The following is a 12,879-nucleotide window of genomic DNA, read 5'->3' as shown; positions in this document are numbered from 1 at the left end:
TCTCTCATAATTAAAAATTCAAAATTAAAAAAATATCTTTTCCTTTTTTCTCTCAAAATTTCAAAAATTTGGATTGACTTAGTCAAAAATTTTTAAAATTAGTTGTTTCTTGTAAGTCAAGTCAAATTTTCAAATTTTAAAAATCTTATCTTTTCAAAATTTTTTCAAAAATTGAATCTTTTTCATTTTTCTTATTAATTTACGAAAATCCTTCAAAATATTTTTCAAAAATCCTTTTCTTAGTTTTATCTTTATTTTTGAAAATTATGCTGACAATTAATATGATTGATTCAAAAATTTGAAGTTTGTTACTTTCTTGTTAAGAAAGGTTCAATCTTTAAATTCTAGAATCATATCTTTTAATTCCTTGTTAGTCAAGTAATTAATTTTAATTTTAAAAATTAAATCTTTTCCAACCATATCTTTTTAATCATATCTTTTTATCATATCTTTTTCAAAATTTTATCTTTTTCAAAAATTTGATTTTAAAATATCTTTTCTAACTTCTTATCTTCTTATCTTTTCAAATTTGATTTTCAAATCTTTTTCAACTAACTAATTGACTTTTTCTTTGTTTCTTATCTTTTTCAAAACCACCTAACTACTTTTCCTTCTCTAATTTTTCGAAAATTTCTCCTTCCTTTTTAAAAAATTCTTTTAATTAACTAATTATTTTAAATTTTAATTTTAATTTTATTTCTTATCTTAATTTTCGAAAATCATTAACTCCTTTTCAAAATTATTTTCGAAAACTTCTGTCTCTCATCTTATTCTATTTATTTATTCATTTACTAACACTTCTCTTCATCTCAAATCTCTGCCCCTATCCTCACCCTTGTGTTTGGATTCTCCTTTCTTTACTCCCTTCCTCTTCTACTAACATAAAGGAACCTCTTTATTGTGACATAGAGGATTCATCTTCCTTTTCTGTTCTCTTCTTTCTCATATGAGCAGGAACAAGGAAAAAGGCATTCTTGTTGAAGCTGATCCAGAACCTAAAAGGACTCTGAAGAGGAAACTAAGAGAAGCTAAACTACAACAATCCAGAGACAACCTTGCTGAAATTTTCGAATAAGAAAAGGAGATGGCAGCCGAACCTAACAACATTAATGCAAGAAGGATGCTTGGTGATTATACTACACCTACGTCCAAGTTTGATGGAAGAAGCATCTCAATTCCGGCCATTGGAGCAAACAATTTTGAGCTGAAACCTCAACTAGTTGCTCTAATACAACAAAACTGCAAGTTTCATGGACTTCCATCAGAAGATCCTTACCAGTTTTTAACTGAGTTCTTGCAGATCTGTGAGACTGTTAAGACTAATGGAGTAGATCCTGAAGTCTACAGGCTCATGCTTTTCCCTTTTGCTGTAAAAGACAGAGCTAGAGCATGGTTAGACTCTCAACCTAAAGATAGCCTGGACTCCTGGGATAAGCTGGTCACGACCTTTTTGGCTAAGTTCTTTCCTCCTCAAAAGCTGAGCAAGCTTAGAGTGGATGTTCAGACCTTCAAACAAAAAGATGGTGAATCCCTCTATGAAGCTTGGGAAAGATACAAGCAGATGACCAAAAGGTGTCCTTCTGACATGTTTTCAGAATGGACCATGATAGATATATTCTATTATGGTCTATCTGAGTTCTCTAAGATGTCATTGGACCATTCTGCAGGTGGATCCATTCACCTAAAGAAAACGCCTGCAGAGGCTCAAGAACTTATTGACATGGTTGCAAATAACCAGTTAATGTACACTTCTGAGAGGAATTCAGTGAATAATGTGACGCCTCAAAGGAAGGGAGTTCTTGAAATTGATGCTCTGAATGCCATATTGGCTCAGAACAAAATGTTGACTCATCAAGTCAACATGATTTCTCAAAGTCTGAATGGATGGCAAAATGCATCCAACAGTACTAAAGAGGCATCTTCTAAAGAAGAAGGTTATGATCCTGAGAACCTTGTAATAGCAGAGGTAAATTATATGTGTGAACCGTATGGAAACACCTATAATTCATCATGGAGAAATCATCCAAATTTCTCATGGAGGGATCAACAAAAACCTCAACAAGGCTTTAATAATGGTGGAAGAAACATGCTCAGCAATAGCAAGCCTTTTCCATCATCTTCTCAGCAACATACAGAGAATTCTGAGCAAAATACCTCTAACTTAGCAAATATAGTCACTGATCTGTCCAAGGCCACTTTAAGTTTCATGAGTGAGACAAGGTCCTCCATCAGAAATTTGGAGGCACAAGTAGGTCAACTGAGTAAGAAAATTACTGAAATTCCTCCTAGTACTCTCCCAAGCAATACTGAAGAGAATCCAAAAAGAGAGTGCAAGGCCATTGATATAATCAACATGGCCGAACCTAGAGAGGAAGGAGAGGACGTGAATCCCAATGAGGAATACCCCATGGGATGTCTTTCAAGCAAGAAGGAGTTCCCTATTGAGGACCCAAAGGAATCTGAGGCTCATATAGAGACCATAGAGATTCCATTAAACCTCCTTCTACCATTCATGAGCTCTGAAGACTATTCTTCCTCTGAAGAGGATGAAGATGTAACTGGAGAGCAAGTTGCTCAATATCTAGGAGCTATCATGAAGCTGAATGCCAAGTTGTTTGGTAATGAGACTTGGGAAGGTGAACCTCCCTTGCTCATTAGTGAACTAGATACATGGGTTCAGCAAACCTTACCTCAAAAGAGACAAGATCCTGGCAAATTCTTAATACCCTGTACCATAGGCACCATGACCTTTGAAAAGGCTCTGTGTGACCTGGGGTCAAGCATAAATCTTATGCCACTCTCTGTAATGGAGAAGCTAGGGATCATTGAGGTACAGCCTGCCATATTTTCATTACAATTGGCAGACAAGTCAGTAAGACAAGCTTATGGATTGGTAGAGAACGTGTTAGTAAAGGTTGAAGGCCTTTACATCCCTGCTGATTTCATAATCTTAGACACTAGGAAGGAGGAGGATGAATGCGTCATCCTTGGAAGACCTTTCCTAGCCACAGTAGGAGCTGTGATAGATGTTAACAGAGGAGAATTAGTCCTTCAATTGAATGGGGACTACCTTGTGTTTAAGACCCAAGGGTGCTCTTCTTTAACAATGGAGAGGAAGCATGAAAAGCTTCTCTCAGTACAAAGTCAAACAAAGCCCCCACAATTAAACTCTTAAGTTTGGTATTGAGTGGCCACAGCCAAACTCTAAGTTTGGTGTTGACTCCCCACATCCAAACTCTAAGTTTGGTGTTGGGAGTCTACAACATTGACCTGATCACCTGTGTGGCTCCATGAGAGCCTACTGTCAAGCTATTCACATTAAAGAAGCGCTTATTGGGAGGCAACCCAATTTTTATTTATCTAATTTTATTTTATTTTTATTGTTCCTTAATGTTTTACTAGGTTCATGATCATGTGGAGTCACGAAAAAAATACAAAAATTAAAAACAGAATCAATAACAGCAGAAGAAAAATCACACCCTGGAGGAAGGACTTACTGGCGTTCAAACGCCAGTAAGGAGCATCTGGCTGGCGTTCAACATTAGAACAGAGCATGGATCTGGCATTGAACGCCAGAAACAAGCATCATCCTGGCGTTTGAATGCCAGGAATATGCCCTGAGGAGAGCTGGCGCTGAACGCCAGAAACAAGCATGGAACTGGCATTCAACGTCAGAAACATGCTACAATTGGGCGTTGAACGCCCAACATAAGCATCACTTCAGCATTTAAACGCCAGAATTGTATGCAAAGGCGTTTTATATGCCTAATTGGTGCAGGGATGTAAATCCTTGACACCTCAGGATCTGTGGACCCCACAGGATCATCCCAGAATCTGTGGACCCCACAAGATCCCCACCTACCTCAACTCACCCTCTCTCCTCTTCTTCACACTCATCCTCTCTTCTCCATAAACACTCTTCCCCAAAAACCCTTCACCAATCACCTCAATCTCTCTTTCCAATTACCACTCTTCACCACTCACATCCTTCCACTCTTCCCCATAAACCCCACCTACCTTCAAAATTCAAAGTCACTTTTCCACCCAACCCACCCAACATGGCCGAACCTTAACCCCTCTCCCTCCACTATAAATACCCCTCCATTCTTCTTCGGTTTCACACAACACAACCCTCTCTTCTCCTCCTTGGCTGAAACACAACCTTCTCTCCCTCTCCTCCATATCTTCTTCTTCATCATCTATTCTTTCTTCTCTTGCTCGAGGGCGAGCAATATTTTAAGTTTGGTGTGGTCAAAGCATAGCTTTTTGTTTTTCCATAACCATTAATGGCACCTAAGACCAGAGAAACCTCTAAAAAAGGGAAAGGGAAGACAAAAGCTTCCACCTCCGAGTCATGAGAGATGGAGAGATTCATCTCCAAAGTCCATCAAGACTACTTCTATGATGTTGTGGCCAAGAAAAAGGTGATCCCTGAGGTCCCTTTCAAGATCAAGAAAAATGAGTATCCGGAGATCCGACATGAGATTCAAAGAAGAGGTTGGGAAGTTCTGACCAACCCCATTCAACAAGTCAGAATCTTGATGGTTCAAGAGTTCTATGCCAATGCATGGATCACTAGGAACCATGATCAAAGTATGAACCCGAATCCAAAGAACTATCTTACAATGGTTCGGAGAAAATACTTAGATTTTAGTCTGGAAAATGTGAGGTTGGCATTTAACTTGCCCATGATGTAATGAGATGCACACCCCTACACAAGAAGGGTTAACTTTGATCAAAGGTTGGACTAAGTCCTTATGGACATATGTGTTGAAGGAGCTCAATGGAAAAGAGACTCCAAAGGCAAGCCGGTTCAATTAAGAAGACTGGACCTCAAGCCTGTGGCTAGAGGATGGTTGGAGTTCATCCAACGTTCCATCATCCCTACTAGCAACTGATCTGAAGTTACTGTGGATTGGGCCATCATGATTCATAGCATCATGAATGGAGAGGAAGTAGAAGTTCATGAAGTCATCTCCCTTGAATTCTACAAAATAGCCGAAAAGCCCTCTACCTTGGCAAGGCTAGCTTTTTCTCATCTTATTTGCCATCTATGTTACTCAGCTGGAGTTATCATAGAAGGAGACATCCCCATTGAGGAGGACAAGCCCATCACTAAGAAAAGGATGGAGCAAACAAGAGAGCCCATTCATGGAACCCAAGAGACGCATGAGGAAGCTCATCACCAAGAAATCCCAGAGATGCCTCAAGGGATGCACTTTCCTCCCAACAACTATTGGGAACAACTCAACACTTCTCTAGAAGATTTGAGTTACAATATGGATCAATTAAGGGTGGAACATCAAGAGCACTCCATTATTCTCCATGAAATTAGAGAAGATCAAAGAGCAATGAGGGAGGAGTAACAAAGGCAAGGAAGAGACATAGAAGAACTTAAGGACATCATTGGTTCTTCAAGAAGAAAGCGCCACCATCACTAAGGTGGACTCATTCCTTATTCTTATTTTTTTTTTCTGTTTTTCGGTTTCTATGCTATATGTGTGTTTATGTTTTGTGCCTCTACTTCATGATCATTAGTATGTAGTAACTATGTCTTAAGGCTATGAATAATTCCATAAATCCTTCACCTCTCTTAAATGAAAAATGTTTCTAATTCAAAAGAACAAGAAGTACATGAATTTCGAAATTATCCTTGAATTTAGTTTAATTATATTGATGTGGTGACAATACTTTTTGTTTTCTGAATGAATGCTTGAACAGTGAATATTTTTGATCTTGTTGTTTATGAATGTTAAAATTGTTGGCTCTTGAAAGAATGATGAACAAAGAGAATATTATTGACAATCTGAAAAATCATGAAAATTGATTCTTGAGGCAAGAAAAAGCAGTGAAAAAGCAAAAGCTTGCGAAAAAAAATAGGCGAAAAAATTTAGAAAGAAAAAGAAAAGCAAGCAGAAAAAGCCAATAGCCCTTAAAACCAAAAGGCAAGGGTAAAAAGGATCCAAGGCTTTGAGCATCAATGGATAGGAGGGCCCAAGGAAATAAAATCCAGGCCTAAGCGACTAAATCAAGCTGTCCCTAACCATGTGCTTGTGGTATACAGGTCCAAGTGAAAAGCTTGAGACTGAGTGGTTAAAGTCGTGATCCAAAGCAAAAAGAGTGTGCTTAAGAACTTTGGACACCTCTAACTGGGGACTTTAGCAAAGCTAAGTCACAATCTGAAAAGGTTCACCCAGCTATGTGTCTATGGCATTTATGTATCCGGTGGTAATATTGGAAAACAAAGTGCTTAGGGCCACGGCCAAGACTCATAAAAGTAGTTGTGTTCAAAAAATCAACATACTTAACTAGGAGAATCAATAACACTATCTGAAATTCTAAGTTCCTATAGATGCCAATCATTCTAAACTCCAAAGAAAAAAGTGAGATGCCAAAACTGTTCAGAGGCAAAAAGCTACAAGTCCCGCTCATCTAATTAGGACTAATATTCATTGATATTCTGGAATTTATAGTATATTCTCTTCTTTTTATCCTAATTGATTTTTAGTTGCTTAGGGACAAGCAACAATTTAAGTTTGGTGTTGTGATGAGCGGATAATTTATACGCTTTTTTGGCATTGTTTTTAGATAGTTTTAGTATAATCTAGCTACTTTTAGGGATATTTTCATTAGTTTTTATGCTAAATTCACATTTTTGGACTTTACTATAATTTTGTGTGTTTTTCTGTTATTTTAGGTATTTTCTGGCTGAAATTGAGGGACCTGAGCAAAACTCTGATAAAAGGTTAACAAATGACTGCTGATGCTGTTGGAATCTGACCTCCCTGCACTCGAAATAGATTTTCTGGAGCTACAAAACTCTAAATGGTGCGCTCTTAACAGCTTTCGAAAGTAGACATCCAGAGCTTTCCAGAAATATATAATAGTCCATACTTTATTCGTGATTAGATGACGTAAACTGGCGCTCAACGCCAGTTCCATGCTGCATTCTGGAGTCAAACGCCAGAAACACGTCACGAACCAGAGTTGAACGCCAAATACACGTTACGACTTGGCGTTCAACTCCAAAAGAAGCCTCTGCACGTGTAAAGCTCAAGCTCAGCCCAAGCACACACCAAGTGGGTCCCGGAAGTTGATTTCTGCATCAATTACTTACTTTTGTAAATCCTAGTGGCTAGTTTAGTATAAATAGAACTTTTTACTAGTGTATTAGAAGTCTTTTGACCGATCCTGGATCCTGAATTGTATTTTTGATCCTGTGATCCCATTTTGGGGGCTGGCCATTCGGCCATGCCTGAACCTTCATCACTTATGTATTTTCAACGGTGGAGTTTCTACACACCATAGATTAAGGGTGTGGAGCTCTGCTGTACCTCGATTTTTAATGCAATTACTACTATCTTTTATTCAATTTCAATCTTATTTCTGTTCTAAGATACTACTCGTACTTCAACCTGATGGATGTGATGATCCGTGACACTCATCATCATCCGTCCCTATGAACGCGTGCCTGACAACCACTTCCATTCTACAAGCGAAAGCTAGAGTGTGTATCTCTTGGATTCCTGATGCACGACTGGTGCATGAAATTGTGATCATCAATGGCGCCATCAACATGGTACGCTCAATTGCAATCTCAACTCTCTATCACAACTTCGTTCAACTAACCAGCAAGTGCACTGGGTCGTCCAAGTAATAAACCTTACGCGAGTAAGGGTCGATCCCACGGAGATTATTGGTATGAAGCAAGCTATGGTCACCTTGTAAATCTCAGTCAGGCAGATTCAAATGGTTATGGATGATATATAAATAAAACATAAAATAAAGATATAGATACTTATGTAATTCAGTGGTGAGAATTTCAGATAAGCGTATGGAGATGCTTTGTCCCTTCCGTCTCTCTGCTTTCCTACTGTCTTCATCCAATCCTTCTTACTCCTTTCCATGTTCAACGCACCCTGTCACGGCACGGCTAATCATCTGTCGGTTCTCAATCAAGTTGGAATAGAATCCATTGATTCTTTTGCGTCTGTCACTAAAGCCCAGCCTTCAGAAGTTTGAAGCTCGTCACAGTCATTCAATCATTAAATCCTACTCAGAATACCACAGACAAGGTTTAGACCTTCCAGATTCTCTTGAATGCTGCCATCAATTCTAGCTTATACCACGAAGATTCCGATTAAGGGATCCAAGAGATATCCACTCAATCTAAGGTAGAACGGAGGTGGTTGTCAGGCACACGTTCATAGGTGAGAATGATGATGAGTGTCACGGATCATCGCATTCATCAAGTTGAAGAACAAGTGATATCTTAGAACAAGAACAAGCTGAATTAAATAGAAGAACAATAGTAATTGCATTAATACTCGAGGTACAGCAGAGCTCCACACCTTAATCTATGGTGTGTAGAAACTCCACCGTTGAAAATACATAAGAACAAGGTCTAGGCATGGCCGAATGGCCAGCCCCCAAAACGTGATCAAAAGATTCAAAGATCTAAAGATCTGATCTCAGAACTAGATGTCCAAAGATAAAAATACAATAGCAAGAGGTCCTATTTGTAGAGAACTAGTAGCTAAGGGTTTACAAAAATGAGTAAATGACATAAAAATCCACTTCCGGGCCCACTTGGTGTGTGCTTGGGCTGAGCATTGAAGCTTTCATGTGTAGAGACTTCTCTTGGAGTTAAACGCCAGCTTTTGTGCCAGTTTGGGCGTTTAACTCCCATTCTTGTGCCAGTTCCGGCGTTTAACGCCGGACAGTTTTGAGCTGATTTGAAACGCCGGTTTGGGCCATCAAATCTTGGGCAAAGTATAGACTATTAAACATTGCGGGAAAGCCCAGGATGTCTACTTTCCAACGCAGTTGAGAGCGCGCCAATTGGGCTTTTGTAGCTCCAGAAAATCTACTTTGAGTGCAGGGAGGTCAGAATCCAACAGCATCTGCAGTCCTTTTCAGCCTCTGAATCAGATTTTTGCTCAAGTCCCTCAATTTTAGCCAGAAAATACCTGAAATCACAGAAAAACACACAAACTCATAGTAAAGTCCAGAAAAGTGAATTTTAACTAAAAACTAATAAAAATATACTAAAAACTAACTAAATCCTACTAGAAACATACTAAAAACAATGCTAAAAAGCGTACAAATTATCCGCTCATCACAACACCAAACTTAAATTGTTGCTTGTCCTCAAGCAACTGAAAATCAAATAAAAGAAGAGAATATACAATGAATTCCAAAAACATCTATGAAGATCAATATTAATTAGATGAGCAGGGCTTTTAGCTTTTTGCCTCTGAACAGTTTTGGCATCTCACTTTATCCTTTGAAATTCAGAATGATTGACTTCTATAGGAACTCAGAATCCAGATAGTGTTATTGATTCTCCTAGTTAAGTATGATGATTCTTGAACACAGCTACTTTATGAGTCTTGGCCGTGGCCCAAAGCACTCTGTCTTCCAGTATTACCACCGGATACATACATGCCACAGACATATAATTGGGTGAACCTTTTCAGATTGTGACTCAGCTTTGCTAGAGTCCCCAATTAGAGGTGTCCAAGGTTCTTAAGCACACTCTTTTTGCCTTGGATCACAACTTCATTATTATTATTTTTTTCGTTTTCTCTTTTCTCGCTCTTTTTTTTGAATATTCACTGCTTTTTCTTGCTTCAAGAATCATTTTTATGATTTTTCAGATCCTCAGTAACATGTCTCCTTTTTCATCATTCTTTCAAAAGCCAACATTCATGAACCACAAATTAAAAAGACATATGCACTGTTCAAGCATACATTCAGAAAACAAAAGTATTGCCACCACATCAAAATAATTAATCTGTTATAAAATTTAAAATTCATGCAATTCTTCTCTTTTTTTAATTAAGAACATTTTTCATTCAAGAAAGGTGATGGATTCATAGGACATTCATAACTTTAAGGCATAAACACTAAGACACTAATGATCATAAGACACAAACATAGATAAACATAAGCATGAAAATTCGAAAAACAGGAAAATAAAGAACAAGGAGATTAAAGAACGGGTCCACCTTAGTGATGGCGGCTTGGTCTTCCTCTTGAAGATCTTATGGAGTGCTTGAGCTCCTCAATGTCTCTTCCTTGCCTTTGTTGCTCCTCTCTCATGATTCTTTGATCTTCTCTAATTTCATGGAGGAGGATGGAATGTTCTTGGTGCTCCACCCTTAGTTGTCCCATGTGGGAACTCAATTCTCCTAGGGAGGTGTTGATTTGCTCCTAATAGTTTTGTGGAGGAAAGTGCATCCCTTGAGGTATCTCAGGGATTTCATGATGAGTGGGATCTCTTGTTTGCTCCATCCTTTTCTTAGTGATGGGCTTGTCTTCATCAATGAGGGTGTCTCCCTCTATGTCAATTCCAACTGAATAACAGAGGTGACAAATGAGATGAGGAAAGGCTAACCTTGCCAAGGTAGAGGACTTGTCCGCCACCTTATAAAGTTCTTGGGCTATAACCTCATGAACTTCTACTTCCTCTCTAATCATGATGCTATGAATCATGATGGCCCGGTCTATAGTAACTTCAGACCGGTTGCTAGTGGGAATGATTGAGCGTTGGATAAACTCCAACCATCCCCTAGCCACGGGCTTGAGGTCATGCCTTCTCAGTTGAACCGGCTTCCCTCTTGAATCTCTCTTCCATTGAGCGCCCTCTTCACAAATGTCTATGAGGACTTGGTCCAACCTTTGATCAAAGTTGACCCTTCTAGTGTAAGGGTGTTCATCTCCTTGCATCATGGGCAAGTTGAATGCCAACCTTACATTTTCCGGACTAAAATCTAAGTATTTCCCCCGAACCATTGTAAGCCAATTCTTTGGGTTCGGGTTCACACTTTGATCATGGCTCTTGGTGATCCATGCATTGGCATAGAACTCTTGAACCATTAAGATTCTGACTTGTTGAATGGGGTTGATAAGAACTTCCCAACCTCTTTTTTGGATCTCATGTCGGATCTCCGGATATTCACTCTTTTTGAGTTTGAAAGGGACCTCGGGGATCACCTTCTTCAAGGCCACAACTTTATAGAAGTGGTCTTGATGCACCCTTGAGATGAATCTCTCCATCTCCCATGACTCGGAGGTGGAAGCTTTTGCCTTCCCTTTCCTCTTTCTAGAGGTTTCTCCGGTCTTGGATGCCATAAATGGTTATGGAAAAACAAAAAGCAATGCTTTTACCACACCAAACTTAAAAGGTTTGCTCGTCCTCGAGCAAAAGAAGAAAGAAGAGAGTAGAAGAAGAAGAAATAGAAGAGATGGAGATGGCTTTGTGGTTCGGCCAAAGGGGGAGAAGTAGTGTTTAGGTTGTGTGAAAATGAAGGAGTGAAGATGGGTTTATATAGGGGTTTTATGAAGGATGGATGTGAGTGGTGAAGAGAATAGTGGGATTTGATAGGCGAGGGGTTTTTGGGGAAGAGGTGTTGAGGTGATTGGTGAATGGGTGAAGAAGAGAGAGGGTGGTGGGGTAGGTGGGGATCCTGTGGGGTCCACAGATCCTGAGGTGTCAAGGAAAATTCATCCCTGCACCAAGTGGCGAGCAAAAATGCTCTTCATGCCAATTCTAGCGTTAAATGCCGGGCTGGTGCCCATTTCTGGTGTTTAACGCCAACTTCTTGCCCTTTCTTGGCGTTTAACACCAGTCTGGTGCCCCTTTCTGGCGTTAAACGCCCAGAATGGTGCCAGACTGGGCGTTAAACGCCCATTTGCTGCCCATACTGGCGTTTAAAGGCTAGCAAGGTCTTCCTCCAGGGTGTGCTATTTTTCTTTCTGTTTTTCATTCTGTTTTTGCTTTTTCAATTGATTTTGTGACTTCCCACGATCATCATCCTACAGAAAACATAAAATAACAAAGGGAAATAGATTAAATATAACATTGGGTTGCCTCCCAACAAGCGCTTCTTTAATGTCAGTAGCTTGACAGTGGGCTCTCATGGAGCCTCACAAATGCTCAGAGCAATGTTGGAACCTCCCAACACCAAACTTAGAGTTTGAATGTGGGGGTTCAACACCAAACTTAGAATTTGGTTGTGGCCTCCCAACACCAAACTTAGAGTTTGACTGTGGGGGCTCTGTCTGACTCTGTTTTGAAAGAAGCTCTTCATGCTTCCTCTCCATGGTGACAGAGGGGTATCCTTGAGCCTTAAACACAAAGGATTCTTCATTCACTTGAATGATCAATTCTCCTCTGTCCACATCAATCACAGCCTTTGCTATGGCTAGGAAGGGTCTGACAAGGATGATGGATTCATCCATGCACTTCCCAGTCTCTATGACTATGAAATCAGCAGGGATGTAATGGTCTTCAATCTTTACCAGAACATCCTCTACAAGTCCATAAGCTTGTTTTCTTGAATTGTCTGCCATCTCTAGTGAGATTTTTGCAGCTTGTACCTCAAAGATCTCTAGCTTCTCCATTATAGAGAGAGGCGTGAGTTTTATACTTGACCCTAAGTCACACAGAGCCTTCTTAAAGGTCATGGTGCCTATGGTACAAGGTATTGAGAACTTCCCAGGGTCTTGTCTCTTTTGAGGTAATCTCTGCCAAGACAAGTCATCTAGTTCTTTGGTGAGTGATAAACCCCATTTGTAGGGTTTATCTTGTATTGATTTTAGGGGATTTTATAACCTTTTACCCACATTTATCCATTGAAATAGCATGATTTTATAACTTCTCCTTTAATTGTGCTTAAGAGTGAAAACATGCTTTTAGGTCTTAAAATAGCTAAATCTAATTCTCCTTGATTCCATTAGATGCCTTGATATGTTTGTTAAGTGATTTAAGGTTTAGGAGGCAAAGATTGGATCAAGGGAATGAAGAAAGAAGCATGAAAAGTTGGAGAACTCATGAAGAAATGAAAGAACCGGAAAGCTGTCAAGCCGACCTCT

The 12,879-nt window shown here is 39.4% G+C and overlaps 1 non-coding gene across 1 annotated transcript; it reads right to left on the bottom strand.

The window, feature by feature from the left end:
* Positions 1-1,483: 1,483 nt before the first annotated feature.
* Positions 1,484-1,587, bottom strand: LOC130942511 (small nucleolar RNA R71). Its single transcript, XR_009071078.1, has one exon. It is a non-coding gene; the product is annotated as a small nucleolar RNA R71 (small nucleolar RNA).
* Positions 1,588-12,879: the final 11,292 nt, after the last annotated feature.

The sequence above is a fragment of the Arachis stenosperma genome, chromosome 7 (assembly GCF_014773155.1).
Source record: "Arachis stenosperma cultivar V10309 chromosome 7, arast.V10309.gnm1.PFL2, whole genome shotgun sequence".
Lineage (NCBI taxonomy): Eukaryota > Viridiplantae > Streptophyta > Magnoliopsida > Fabales > Fabaceae > Arachis > Arachis stenosperma.
Note: the sequence above shows the minus strand (reverse complement) of the source record. Positions and strands in the feature narration are given on the sequence as shown.